This window comes from Pundamilia nyererei, unplaced genomic scaffold (genome assembly GCF_000239375.1).
Source record: "Pundamilia nyererei isolate P.nyererei 1_Seehausen unplaced genomic scaffold, PunNye1.0 scaffold00017, whole genome shotgun sequence".
NCBI classification, from domain to species: domain Eukaryota; kingdom Metazoa; phylum Chordata; class Actinopteri; order Cichliformes; family Cichlidae; genus Pundamilia; species Pundamilia nyererei.
Genome location: NW_005187418.1, coordinates 2,680,974 through 2,694,416, shown reverse-complemented (window position 1 = coordinate 2,694,416; position 13,443 = coordinate 2,680,974). Strand labels below are relative to the sequence as shown.

General features: G+C 41.1%; 1 protein-coding gene across 1 annotated transcript in view; it reads right to left on the bottom strand.

Moving 5' to 3' along the window:
* LOC102214383 (thyroid hormone receptor alpha-B) overlaps positions 1–13,443 on the bottom strand; it is a 158,572-nt gene that overhangs the window by 122,378 nt on the left and 22,751 nt on the right. Inside the window, exon 2 of the mRNA XM_005725832.1 lies at positions 6,730–6,812. The gene's annotated coding sequence lies outside the window, so the exon portion shown is untranslated. The remainder of the gene's footprint in view (positions 1–6,729; positions 6,813–13,443) is intronic.

Sequence of the window (13,443 nt, the reverse complement as noted above, 5' to 3'; positions counted from 1 at the left end):
AAAAATTACAAGAGGGTCTGGCTCCTTGGAAACAAAACATAAAGAAAAGGGGGGTGGCTCAAGATTTTTACAAAGTAGACAAATTAGAGTAATTAATGACTTTTATTAGTGGAGTAGTTCTGGCCCCCTCGGCTGGTTTTTGACACGTGACAGACTGTTTACACATAATGCTATTTTGGAAAAAGCTGCACGACCATGTTCGTTATTTTGAGTGTGCAAAACCTCAGGACTCCACTAACCTGTCTGTTATATGGATGCATTAAAATGTCAACATTTAAAGAAACTTGTATTCCTGTCAGATTTGCTGCCGCTGCGGTGTATGGAAACACAAGCTCCCCGTGAAACCTGTGAACTTAGAAAAATGTTTCCAGCTTGGGTTGCTAAAAGAACTGCCTCATTGTTACTTTGAAACTAGATAGCAGTCGATACAATCATATCTGTTTCACACCAGGAAGTACAGTTGGCTGTCCGACAGGAGCTGTTGCAGTGACAAGCAATTCAAAGAGCCTGGTGAAGACTTAGTGTTGCAGTATGTGATCTGAATGGAACAACGGCATGTGGCTGCAATCATGGCTTACAAAGTGGGAGGAATATAAAAGAGAAGTCAGTTCTGTAGTCGATTAAAGTGCACTGCCTGTGCTGAGAGCTGCTGCCTATTTTACATGAATCTAACGTCATTTTTTTCAATGACAGTGTAACACGATAGCAAAACAAGTCAATGTAAACATGTTTGAGGAGTCCCTCAAAAGCATTTGCAAATGAAATTTTGGTTCATTTATTGTTAAAATGTTGAGATTGTGCAGGACTTAAAGCTACAGAATTGAATCTATGTTTGGCTTTCTTCTTCTGATGCAGCTTTTATTCCCCCCAGAAAAATGTTAAATCAGTTATGATATGAGATCCAGATTTTCATTTTGCGATAGCTGGTCGATTAAAACAAGCTATCAGAACTGTGGATTGTGTTTAGCTCTGCTTTGTTTCATACCGTGCAACCTCAGGCTAGCACCTCTGCACTTTTACATTTCTATTGTTTTGAATTTTAAATCAGAGGTTAAAGCAACTGTGTGATTACAGACACATTTGGATATCAGAAACCGCTGCTCTGCTGGGATTTTCCCACACAACCATCCCTACCCAGTATGCAGCGGTTCTATGGGCAAAAACGCCTCATTAATGCCAGAGTTCAGAGGACTGCTTCAAGGTGATAAGCAACAGCACCATAATTAGGCAATAATCAGATGCTCGTCTGCATACCTCAGTTGCAGAAGAGCGTCTGCTCATTTGAGTTACTGCTGCATCTCTAAAGACACCTCAAGGTGACAGCAAGGCAACAGTAACTCAAATAGCCACTCATTACAGCCAAGATATGCAGGATACGCCCAAAATGTTGAAACAGATGGGCTACAGCACCAGTAGACCACACCGACTGCCACGCCTGTCAGCTGAGGAAACTGAGTCACTAAATCTCAATCATACAGAGCACCTTTAGGATGTAGTCAAACAGGAGATTTACATTACAGACCTGCAGGAAATGTGACATGCTGTCATGTCGATACGGCCCAAACTCTCTCAGGACTGTTGAATCCATGCCATGAGGAATTAAGGGGAAAACGGGCTCACACTCAATACTAAGTATAGTATACCTAATGAAATGGTTAGTGAGTGTATGTGAACAAGGCTCTCCCTCTCTCGTCACTTCTTTCTCCCCGTGCTGCTCGAAGTGGGAAATATACTCCCGGTGTGTCTCTCGTCTGGTCTGTTTATTTTGCGTTTGGGCCACACAGCAAGTATTTCAGAGGGTGAGCGAGTGCATCTCGGTGAGTGCAGGCTTCTCTGGACTTTAACTTTTAACTAGAGCACCTTCATATATGAAGATTAAAAGTCTAGCACTGAAGTGGGGCCAATAAACAAAGGACAGGAAGAAGAGTAGATGGTGCTGAGTACTATTTCCTTCCCTGTTGTGCCATTGTGCCAGTTATCTTCAATGTCTACAACAAAGCAGTACAAATCATGTAATGAAAAGAATGCAGTTGAAAGACAATCTAAACAGGCTGTGTTGGTAAAATATATTTAATATATATTTCACGTTATCTTTTTTTCTGTGCAGCACCAATAAACTACAGTTCAAATACAAACGCGGCCCTCAGGGGTAGCTACGTTACACCACAAAACCTTTCTAATCTTTACCAATTGCGGTTTGCACTTTTCCGCTTTGACCCCAAGCAGAGCTCGTCTTTAATACAGATGTTGGCGTGATCACAAAGAAATGAATGAAATAAGTATCAAGAGACCCGCAAAAGAGGAACATTTTGTGCTTTGCAGAGGCAAAAACCACTTCCTGTGAGTGAATGAGAGAGCCGTCCTAAAAACCACACAGTTTCATAAAAATACCACACACGCTACCTCGATAATGCTGCAGCCTAACATTATAGCTGCCCCTTGTTTACAACACAATAAACCCATATGCTGGAAAGCAAAGAGCACTTGCGCTGCACAAAAAGAAAGAAAGAAAAAAACCCACAATAAGATAACAGTGTCATGTCTCTACTGCGTCACTGACACCCAGCCATGTTTCCAGCCAAAACGCAGGTAAACCCGCACCTGGTATTAGTCAGTGTCATTATCCAGTTATTGTTTCCATTGTTCCTGGAAATATCAAATGAATCCCTTGCTTCCTTGCAGAATAAAACTGCACTACATTGACGTTACTCTATTCTGTCCAATCGTCCTAGAGTCTCGAGGCAGGTTATTAAGTTACTTTATTGATCACCAATGTGGAGGGGGGAAAAAAGCTCATTCAAATGTCACAGAAAAGGAGACAGCATTAATACAGAGACAGCCTGAACGCTCATCTGTCTGACTGAAATGGTTTCAGTTTAAATGTCACTGTGTCTCTCTTCTACGCAGCTTTGACTGTCATACAGTTTACGTCTTCCCGTTAGTGGCAGCAAAGACCTGAATGGCCATCTGACGAATTCAATTCAATCAAAGTGAAACTGCTGCTTGGTACGCGAGTTGTCCAAAAGCGAACGCTGGGATTACCCAGGCAGGTGGTGAGTCAAACTGTCAAAGAAAAAAAGCAATTCAGCCACTGGCTTTCAGCCCACTCACACTTTGCCTATCCTGCTTTACACATCCCCAGGTACATCCTGTCTGCAGATAAGCAAAGCTCACAGATTATCTTTGCGTGAATCGGAATGCGTCCCATTTGTTTTATCAGCGACTGTGAGCTTGTGGATGCTCATTTGATTATGCTTGCTCTTGTTTATGATTGTAGCTGTGAATGCATTCCCAGGTGGATGTGTATGTGCGTCTGTTTGCAAGTGCGTGCCAGAGCGAGAAGGTGATTCCCCTGACGGGCACGACAGATGGGGAGGGAGTGGATCTGCTCGTTCTCTCTGCCACCTGAGAGCCACGAGGGTATACAGAGGCGATGCCCGACGCTCAATCCGCTGACAGAGGTTGCTTTGTTTTGATTTAGTCGCTCGGCGCAGCACAACAGAAAAGTCAATTGACTATAATTAGAAAAGGATTGCATTGTGGTTTCTGGTTTAATAGCAATTAGCAAACTACAAAACACTCAGACGCCAAGCGTTTCATTTTTAGTCAGTACTACAATTCATAAACTGTGGTAGGCTCTGTCAACTACAGATATTTATCTTGCTGTTACAGAGTTTATCTGTGTGTTATGGGTAATCTGTGTTCTCACACAGCCAGCAAACCTGACCATTTGAGTCAAGAACTTTGATTCAAGTTTATGTCAGAAGGCAGGCCCATTTTAGAAAGGGTTTTTTTATGTATCTAAAATGCACTTGATATGTTTGCACTGATACCTACTATAATGTGCGTCACGTCATCATTCTGTTTCTAATCAAAATGCAATTGAAATACATAATCTCAGTACCACACCTAAATATCAGTTCCACCCTTTTTAGTCAGAAGTAATGACGCAGAAGTAATAACGCCCTATATTTGACACATTTTAAGCTATTAGAAAGATTTCTAACCATTTCTTCCAAGTAGAGGAGTTTGAGCATCTCTGGATCTTGCTCACAAGTGAGGCAAGACTTGAGCAGTAGATTGACACGACACAACAATAACGCAGACTGTGTATCAGTCTATTGCGGTGAAGAGCAGGACGGCAAAGCTGCAGATTTACCAGATGATCTGCGTTCCTATCCTCACCTGCTCTTGAGAAAGCTCATTTCTGCTGTGATCTCATTCTATCAGTCTGTACCTAAAGGGTGTCTAGGCTCTGCCTGAGAGACAGAGGAAAGAGCTTAGTCATTCAAGAGGGCCTCAGAGAGCCACTATTTGAAGGTGGTTCAGGCACCTAACCAGGTGTCTTCTAGGTGAGGTATTTTAGGCGTTTCTGCTACTGGGTATCTCTGCCTGGACTATTGCCCCTTATAAAACAGATGACGGCAGATCATGGATGAATGGATGGATGGATTGATTGTTACAAAAACTACTATTTCTGTCACTAAAACAAATCTTAAAGTGTGATGCAGGCTAATGGACTCAGCTTTGAGTACAATAAAATCCAACCGAAAATGACCATTTTATGTCCTATTCACTATGTAACTATACCTTTAAAAACTAGTAGGAGGTGGGGTAACTTTCCCACTGTATGTAGTAAATTCAAACAATGTGATATCAAAAAGAGGAAGAACTTCAAAGCAACTAACAATACACACAGAATTAGAGAACTATAGAAATGGGGAAGCAGCAGTTGACAACTTTCTAATAATTATGATGCTAGTTAGCTCTTTGACGTAGCCAGATGCTATCACACAACTTTTACATTTTTTTGGGTACAAAGGAAACAAAAATGTTCAGATCAATGTAAGTGTGTAGGAGTGCTCCCACACTAAACAATCAACAACGTGGCATCGTAGCAATGTGCAGTTAGGTTTCAAAAGAGAAGCACATCCATCTGTGGCACCCACCATCATACAGTCAAACCTGGATGATTCAGCTATATAGATAGTACAATCTCCAAAAATATTCAAACTTCTCCTACTTTTCCCTACCTTATTTAAAATTTCATTCAGCATTTTTTAACAATTTTAATTCAATGCGTTCAGCTGCTGTAGATGATTGGACCCTGAATTTCTCTGCTTCATATCTACCCTTTATCTACAGTATGAATGCTTTTATACAGTGCAGAGGAGCATGTTCCTGCCATTATCCCAAATGTCAAAATGAAATTTGGCTCTGCAAAGTGATGACAGTAATCAGCCAAAGTAAGTAAAGATATAGATCCATGCGTCAGTGCCCAAAGCCGCCCTCCGATTGTGACCGACTGAGTTATAAATCCTCAGAAAAACAATGGACCTAATAACACCATATCGGTTCCACATGTCAGAGTCTCTATGTTAATCTCTGATTTATATCAAATCTGTAATTCAAGCTTGTCAACTTCAAGTTCTGACCTGGGACCACCTGCATTTGGAGAATTAGCTAAAGAAATAAAAGCTTGGAAATGTCAGCAGCCTCCAGCTCTCATTCTAATGCATTTATTTAATCAACGTTAGATATGCGGTTACTCTCACTTTCCGATTGTAGACACAGGCTGTTAACATTTATTAGGTTGCAGCTCAAAGCTTGATTGTTTCCTACTCCTCAGCCAACAGAAGTCATTACATATGAATCTTTCACTTTTACTTCTTCTGTATCAGACTCAAAACCTGATTAGGATTCAGCAGACTTCTTCCAATTACTCCATCAACCAGGGTGGTGTTAGACAGTGAGAACATGCATAAAGCAAGAAAGAGATCATCAGTCATCAGGAACGCCGCTTTGAATCAAAGACACGACTCGTCAATGAGGCACAGCATGTTAACATGTAGCAGTTATGATAAAAGGCAAAAATCCAACACGGTGCAAGACACCGCTCTTGGGGAAAATCGTTGACTGTTGCAACTTCAGGAATGTAAACTGTCAGACGATATGCTGACCAGCTGCCAGCAGACAAAAAAAGAAAAGCTGGCCCAGAAAATGTGTTGCAGAACAAGGTTAATTCCACCATGTCCACATTTACTGTCTTGTCAAGACTGAGTGATTCCTCAACCCTCCACAACCCTACAGGGATGTTGCACCAGTTGAGAATGTGTTTGCATAGCACGCATAATGCACTGCCCAAACACACTGTTATTGTTCTCAAAGTGTAGTTTCCTTCATTTGCCACACTGAAAAAGCTGCATACACAGGAAACAGCATATGTAAGAATCATTAAGCACATGCAAAATGCAAAACTATCTAGCATGCGATTTCCTTTGTAAATGAAGTCTGGAGCTTGTTCATACAACACATGTGACCCTTGAGGTGCTTAGGTGGCAAATAGAATCAGGTTTGCTAACATAGCTCGTCTGGAAAGATGAGGAAATGCTCTGGATAGATTATTTTTGATCGTTTTCCAATGTTCTGGACATTCTTGACAGGTGGAAACCATGGGAACCTGACAAACATGTCAGTGCCAGTCAATAAGTGTACAGTTCATATGTACTATATATACAGAAGTCTCCCGAAAAACAACCATAAAAAAACCCCATCAACTCTGTACCTGTGGAAATGAGACACTGTGTTCCAGTGGAAAAGTAACACCAACCAGGCTTTTCACTGTCAATATATCACAGTACCATTACACTAACAGATCCCATTGACGAAGTCTGACAGTTAATACAAGCCGCCAGCGTTGTACACAAAGCCATGCAAACTTTTTCTTACCTTGGTTGTCAGCTGCCTTCACTTCAGTGCCCTTTCTTTAGATTTGAATACAGCTTTTATCCCAATACAGGTCTTCGCAGACTCTGCAATCAGAAGAGACAATCTGTGATTCTTCGTGTCTTTGCCAACAAAAGCAAAACATTCACCAGGCCAAAAGTTCCAGGGAGTGAAAAGGCTTTCAGAGGAATCCTGTGAGCCAAATCCTACAGATAGCCACAACTCGAGCACAAGCAAATCCACATGGCCACTGAAGCATGCATGTACTGCTAAGTCAGGGATGACATGGGAGGAGTCTGGGAGTTCAAGAGAGGAAAATCCCCAAAGGAGGCGCAAGGTTTTCTTGTCTATCAAAACCAATTTTAGATCTTCATGTGACCAGCTTACCACTAAAAAGCTTAGCAGTCTAATCCTTCAGCCAAATGAATTGTCTAACTCGAGGCTTTGGCCAAAGGCATCAAAGCGCCGTTATAGCATGAATGTTGCCGAACTTTCAAAGGGGCAGGTATATGGAGTATACAGCTCTCCAGTACACTATGCAGGTATTCACTTTACTGTCTGCTTGGCTTCATTACACTTTGTACAAAAAGACATCTCGGCCAAGTTAAATATTTTAATCAGTCGCATTAGAAAAACTGAATAATTACCACTCATTACCACTCATGCTTCAACAAATACCATCAAGGTACTTGCAAACTCGTGGCGATGCTGATGAACGCCAAGTAAAAAGCAAGCTGAGAGAGAGCACACACGCTAGGCATACCTGCACTTTTTCTAAAGGCTATAAGCATAATAGAGCTGGTCTTTATATATGACCACTAAAGTAAATTATATTTAACATTGAGTTGTTTTATTCTGAACAGGCCCTTTATATCAGATCAACTGAAGTGATCTGGTAGAAGCAAATTAAATAATGTTTTGTGTGTGTTTGTGTTTCGGACAACACTAACTCAGTCTGATAAAAACGCCAACTCAAAATGGCTCGATTTTATTTAGCTTATTTTTTGATCGTGAAAAAGGGGGATTGAAATGATTAATTAATACATACAGGCAGTGAATGCAAGAGTATGGGACTCAGCTACATGGACGAACAACCACAGATAATTGAGCCTCGCAATAGCTCAGCTAGGCATGCCAGTAAATTTATGCTCACAATAGTTTCACGCACGCTCTAATCATGTATAGCCATGGCCTACCTCTCCCCATAGGCGATGCGTACAACTGTGCTGACCTCTGTATCCTCGCTCTGCATGACTTCATGCTTTCAGCTATTTAACTCCCTCCAACTCTCCAGCCTCCCACTCTATTAGCATTTAATTGTATATAAACTGCAAAAATGTTTAACACATGCCCATGTTCATAAGATGCTGTACCTCACACCCTGTGAGAGGTGGGGGGTGCAGAGGTTGGTGCCCACATTAATGTGTACTGTGTGAAAATAGAAACAAGCACAAAAAAAAGTCTGTTTTACAGCATCACACGAGCGGGGCTACAGGCTAAGATGAATGCATGTGAGTTTCTGAAATTGAAGACAATAGTTCAACCAGAATGTAGTCAGAAAATATGCCAATGACATGGCAAGTTTCACAACTCCTACAAGAAGGCAAAAGGTTGGGCCTTCCTGGGGATTTATGCACAACTACATGTAGGGTCGACACAGTCCGCTACTATTGTCAATGAGCTGTCCGGTACTGTCAGTTCCTCTTGTTTGATTTCCAGCCAGAAAATATCAGTCATCCTCTTTTTACAAGGATATGTTATAGGCTCTGCAAAGATTCACCTCAGAAATCTAAATCTGGTGGATTGTACAGCAACATTGATCCTGTGTGAGTTTGAAGTCTTCTTGTCATTGTTTTAATGGCGCTGAACCAACGCATTGCCTTTTTCCTACTGTTCTTCCAATAACGACGTCCTTTTTTAATGACTATTCTGTTCTGATGACATGTTCAAAGTTGGCGTGTCGTATCTTTTGTCTTTCCAGTGACGTTGATGGCTTGATTTCTTCCAAGATTGATTTGTTGGTCCTTCTGGTGGCTGTCTATGGTTTTAATAAAATCCTTCTACAGCACCACGTACAATTTGTCGACTGTCCTGTTTACCCCAGGAAAACTTTCCCCAACTATAGGTCCCCATGGAGAAAAAAAAAAGTGAAAATCAATGTTTTCATCGGCTAAGAAATGTCCTTAGATTTGAAGACCTTATCCAATGAGTTCGTCGTTGCCTTGCCCACTGCAATTCTCCTTTGACTTCCAAGGTAAATGAGGCCTCAGAATCATCATTGATCACAGCAAAAAGTTAAAAATAAGTAAGTATAATAATAGTAACAATAATCTGAATACAGCTAATGTCAACAGTGCAAAACATCAGGATCCTTTTTAAGGACGCTACTGTTACGTACACACAAATACGTTCACATGCTTATATGTCAAGAGAATAACAAAGTCCGGAAAACAGATGCCTCCCAAGCGTAGTTAACAATGTGACAGGTAAAGAAATACGTTCAAAGCTCTGACTGAGACATCCACACACAACTGAACACACTTGGTATCTTTACATCATAATCTTCTGTTTGGCATACTAGATATATTTCCATAGCTTGTATCATTATCTGATGACTTTCAGTCGCAGACGCACATCACCACTGACACTTTTCCTCTTGACCTGACAGGCAGCACACATAAAATCATATCTTGCACTGAAAAGATAATGATGAAGTTATTCATTAAAAGACAGCTTGTTGGCGGCACAATCAACGGGAATGAGAAACAGAAATGGTGGCCTTTGGGTGTTAGATGTTGTCTCACAGCTGTTGCTGCTTCACAAATTAAAATATAAAGATATGCAGAGGCTACGTGGATTGATTATTCTCGTTTTCATTTTATGCTGGGAACACACAAAAAACCACGGTGACAGCTAATAACTTGAAAGGTACTTTTGGCTACACTTTTTTCCCTAAAGGGTCGCTACAGCAGATGGATCTGGGTGTTTTCCTTATTGTCCAGGTTTGTGATGCAACCCACCCCCAATCTATCAGGGCTTGGGAACAGCATTAGCGTCTCCTTCCAGTGGTAGCCAATAAAATAATGGACCTAAAAACTTACACAAGACCTCACCACACCTAATCTCAGTGAACTAATTTCAGAAGCAGTTTGTTAGTGCTACCTAATGCTTGTAAAGCAGGGAGGTCTATTAAAAGGCCTTTAATTTTTAACAGAATGAACCAGAGAGGCCAAGCCTTACTACTCATGGACTGATCAAACGGAAAAAAAAAAAAAAAGGATTGTACCATCATCCAATCACACACAACTTCACACCGGATCGCTTCGATAAATTAGCTCTAAGTTGAAGAAATGTACGTTTCTGCAACCAATACTCTTCATTTGACAAGAGTGATCGAGTTTGGCAGCCATGCATTTGATTGTTCAGTTAACCCATATGCTAACCCAGCTCTTAGGACTTGGGGAGGGATAAATATGCATCCTCACAGGTGGCAGAGAGAAGAGGTAAACCTGACAGCAAACCTACATTATAAAATCTATTTAAAAGAGAAATAAGTTGGTGTTTGTAGTTAATGATACTTTATTTTGTGCAAGAAGGGTCCAGACGTACCAAGCTTTAACTTATTAACAACGCTAGCAGTCATTGCAGCAAACTCTTCAGCGGCGTCTTACTCCCCATGCGACATTTTCCATAATGCACCGTGCTGAGCTCACCAAGAATCATAAAGGATCAATCAAACTCCAAAACAGACTTAAAGCAATGAGCTGCGTTCAGGATCAACATGTTAAACATATTTGAGAATTAACAGCTATTTTTAGAGTTTTTATTAGAGTGTAGACTGGAAAATCAGGGAGAGGGTAGGGGGCACACACACTGTACCCTTTACCATATAGTCAACTGCTGAACCAGGTGAGCTACACCAGCACCCTGCTAAGCTATAGCTTGATGTAAATCAAAATGTAAACGTTATTCACGCACTTGTAGGCTCATCCAACCAAGATCTCACTCTGTGAGTCTCGTTCCCTTACAAGTTCTTTTGCTACATGTAAGGAGACAGCACCTCTCCAGATTTTTGTTTTGCTATATGAAAACCCGGTGCTTTATTCTGAAAGAGTTGGAACACAAAAAGAAGATGCTATTCGGAAAGAAAATCCACAGAGCTTGAAGCTCATTGGATAACGCCTAAGTGCTAAACAAAACAAAGGACTTACATGGAGTAACGCATACTAGGAAGGCTTTATTGCACTGGAGTATTAGACAGCTCATTTCTTTATCAGCATTGATTAATCTATTTTGATAGCCAACAACCGGCTTTAGCAGTTGCACCTTTATTGCACTACTATTGTTGTGGTGTTTAAACACGGGCATAAAAATATCACCCGAGCCAAACATCATTACTTGAGTAATTTGTCTGAGCAAATAAAAGATAAGCAGGGAGCAGAGATTCCAAATGGCAGTATATGAGCTTCTCATTAATATTCCTGCCTCCGATCGTGATGCACAAAAAGAACAGGTGATACAAAGAGGAGTAAAAATGCTCTTTTTCTAACTTGTCAGCCTGAGAGAGACTGACTTGTTTCCTCAACAGCATAACATGTCTTCACATGAGCTTCATTCTTGTGACATGCTTTGGTGCACAGCGACACACAGCCACACCGAGAGGTCAATGTCTGATTTAAAGGTTCAGCAGATGTTTACAACAGATTACGTATGCGGCAGTTTTAAAAGCATTAAATAATATCAGCTGTTCCTTGAGGCTTTTTTCCTTCTTTCTTGAGTCTCACCACATAATGAATACAACACAAGCCCCCTTCATCCCAGATGCTTGTTTGGAAGATGTTTGGAAGATCCATCCATCCATCCATTTTCATCCGCTTTGTCCGGGGCCGGGTCGCGGGGGCAGCAGCCTAAGCAAAGAGGCCCAGACCTCCCTCTCCCCAGCCACCTCCTCCAGCTTATCCGGGGGAATACCAAGGCGTTCCCAGGCCAGCCGAGAGATATAATCTCTCCAGCGTGTCCTGGGTCTGCCCCGGGGCCTCCTCCCGGTGGGACATGCCTGGAAATATAACTGGATTTGGGGCAGAGTTTCCATATTTTAGCAGATTACTACAACTGATGCTTTTAGGATGAATAAACCCAGTGATACTATGCTAGGATGTATTTGTTGAATCTGCATATGTACGAGATTTGGTGGCATTTCTGTCTACACTTAGCCACTTTATTAGGTGCACCTTGAGTCACATAATGATATAATATTTTCAGCATAATATCTCCTGTAGCCTCAGTCTCTTACTCTTAGCTGTTAGAAGTAGCACCTGGTGTGGACAACATGTCGGGTATTCAGGATGCTCGGTTCGCTTCGGTTGCAGAAGAGCATATTTGAGCTGCTGTTGCCTGTCAGCATGAAGCAGTCTGACCATTTTCCACTAACCGCTGATATCAACAAGGCAGTTTCATCCAGAAAACTTCAATTTACTGCATATTTTCTCTTTTGAAACTGCAGTAAATCAGCAGTTTCAGAAATACTAAGATCAGTCTATCTGGCAACCATGCAACATTCAAAGTCACATAATTAATTTTTACTCCCAATTCTAAGAACTTCTGTTTAAGATTCAGCAGGTCATCTTGACCACGTCTACATGCCTGAATGCGTTGAGTTGCTGCCAAGTGACTGGCTCATAAGAAATTTGTGTTAACAAGGAGATGAACAGATGTCACTAATGAAGTTCCCAATGAGTGTATGCAAAGGTAAATAATGGGGATTGTAGGAATTCCTCTCCCAGTTCTATGACAATGTATGCTGGCTGTGTCCAGATGATGGCTCCACCCACCCAGGTAATAAGCTGTTTGTCCCTCTGCCTTCTCGAAGTCAGTCTAGGACCAAAAAAACTAGGAAGCTCTGACCCTGATTATTGTTAGAATTTTTATTTTATTTTACAGAAGAAAAGCAAAATAGCTCATGTTAAATAAAAAAAAAAAAAGTGTCACACAACATCAAGAAAACTCGATTCACTTTTGCCCTGACTGAAAAATAAAATGCCATTACTTTCTGCTCTTCAATCACAAGTCCATCAGAAAAGCAGGTGATGGAAAAGGGAGCGAGTACGAGTCTGTTTGTTTGCTCTGCAATCATTCTGAGACCGCATAAAAGGATATTTACTAACAGGCTGTTACGTTTTCTTGCAAAGCTGTTTCAGCTTTAAGTATTGTTCCATTTTCTCGTCATGAGCTTTTCAGTCTTCGAGTTTAAAAAAAAAAAAAAAATCAGTATGCCGGTCCTGCAAACCAATATTTTGCAAGCACAGTGTGATGCTTATCTTCACAATAATAAAAGAAGATGACAGCTTCTGTGAGGACTGTTAATCCTTTTAGACAAATCTCAGCTTTAGTACCGAGCCATTTATCCAAAGCTTGACATTTTAAAATGCATCAAGTTCTTCCACATGAAAATAGAACAGGACGGCGCACTGAAGGGAAGACTACTGTTCCCAATGATCAATTTGTAACCATGGAAACAGTAAATAGCCAATCAAAATCAACCACACTCACACATTGCATGTCAATGTAAATGCACAATATGGAGGCCACTTTGCCTAAAAGCTGGTAGTGTGGAGGTAATGTAACAACGACAGGAGAGGTCTCAGTGTCTCACTCCAACAACTTTATTCACTCACCGAACTTCACATATAGTCAGCGCCAAAATCTCCACCCCCACAC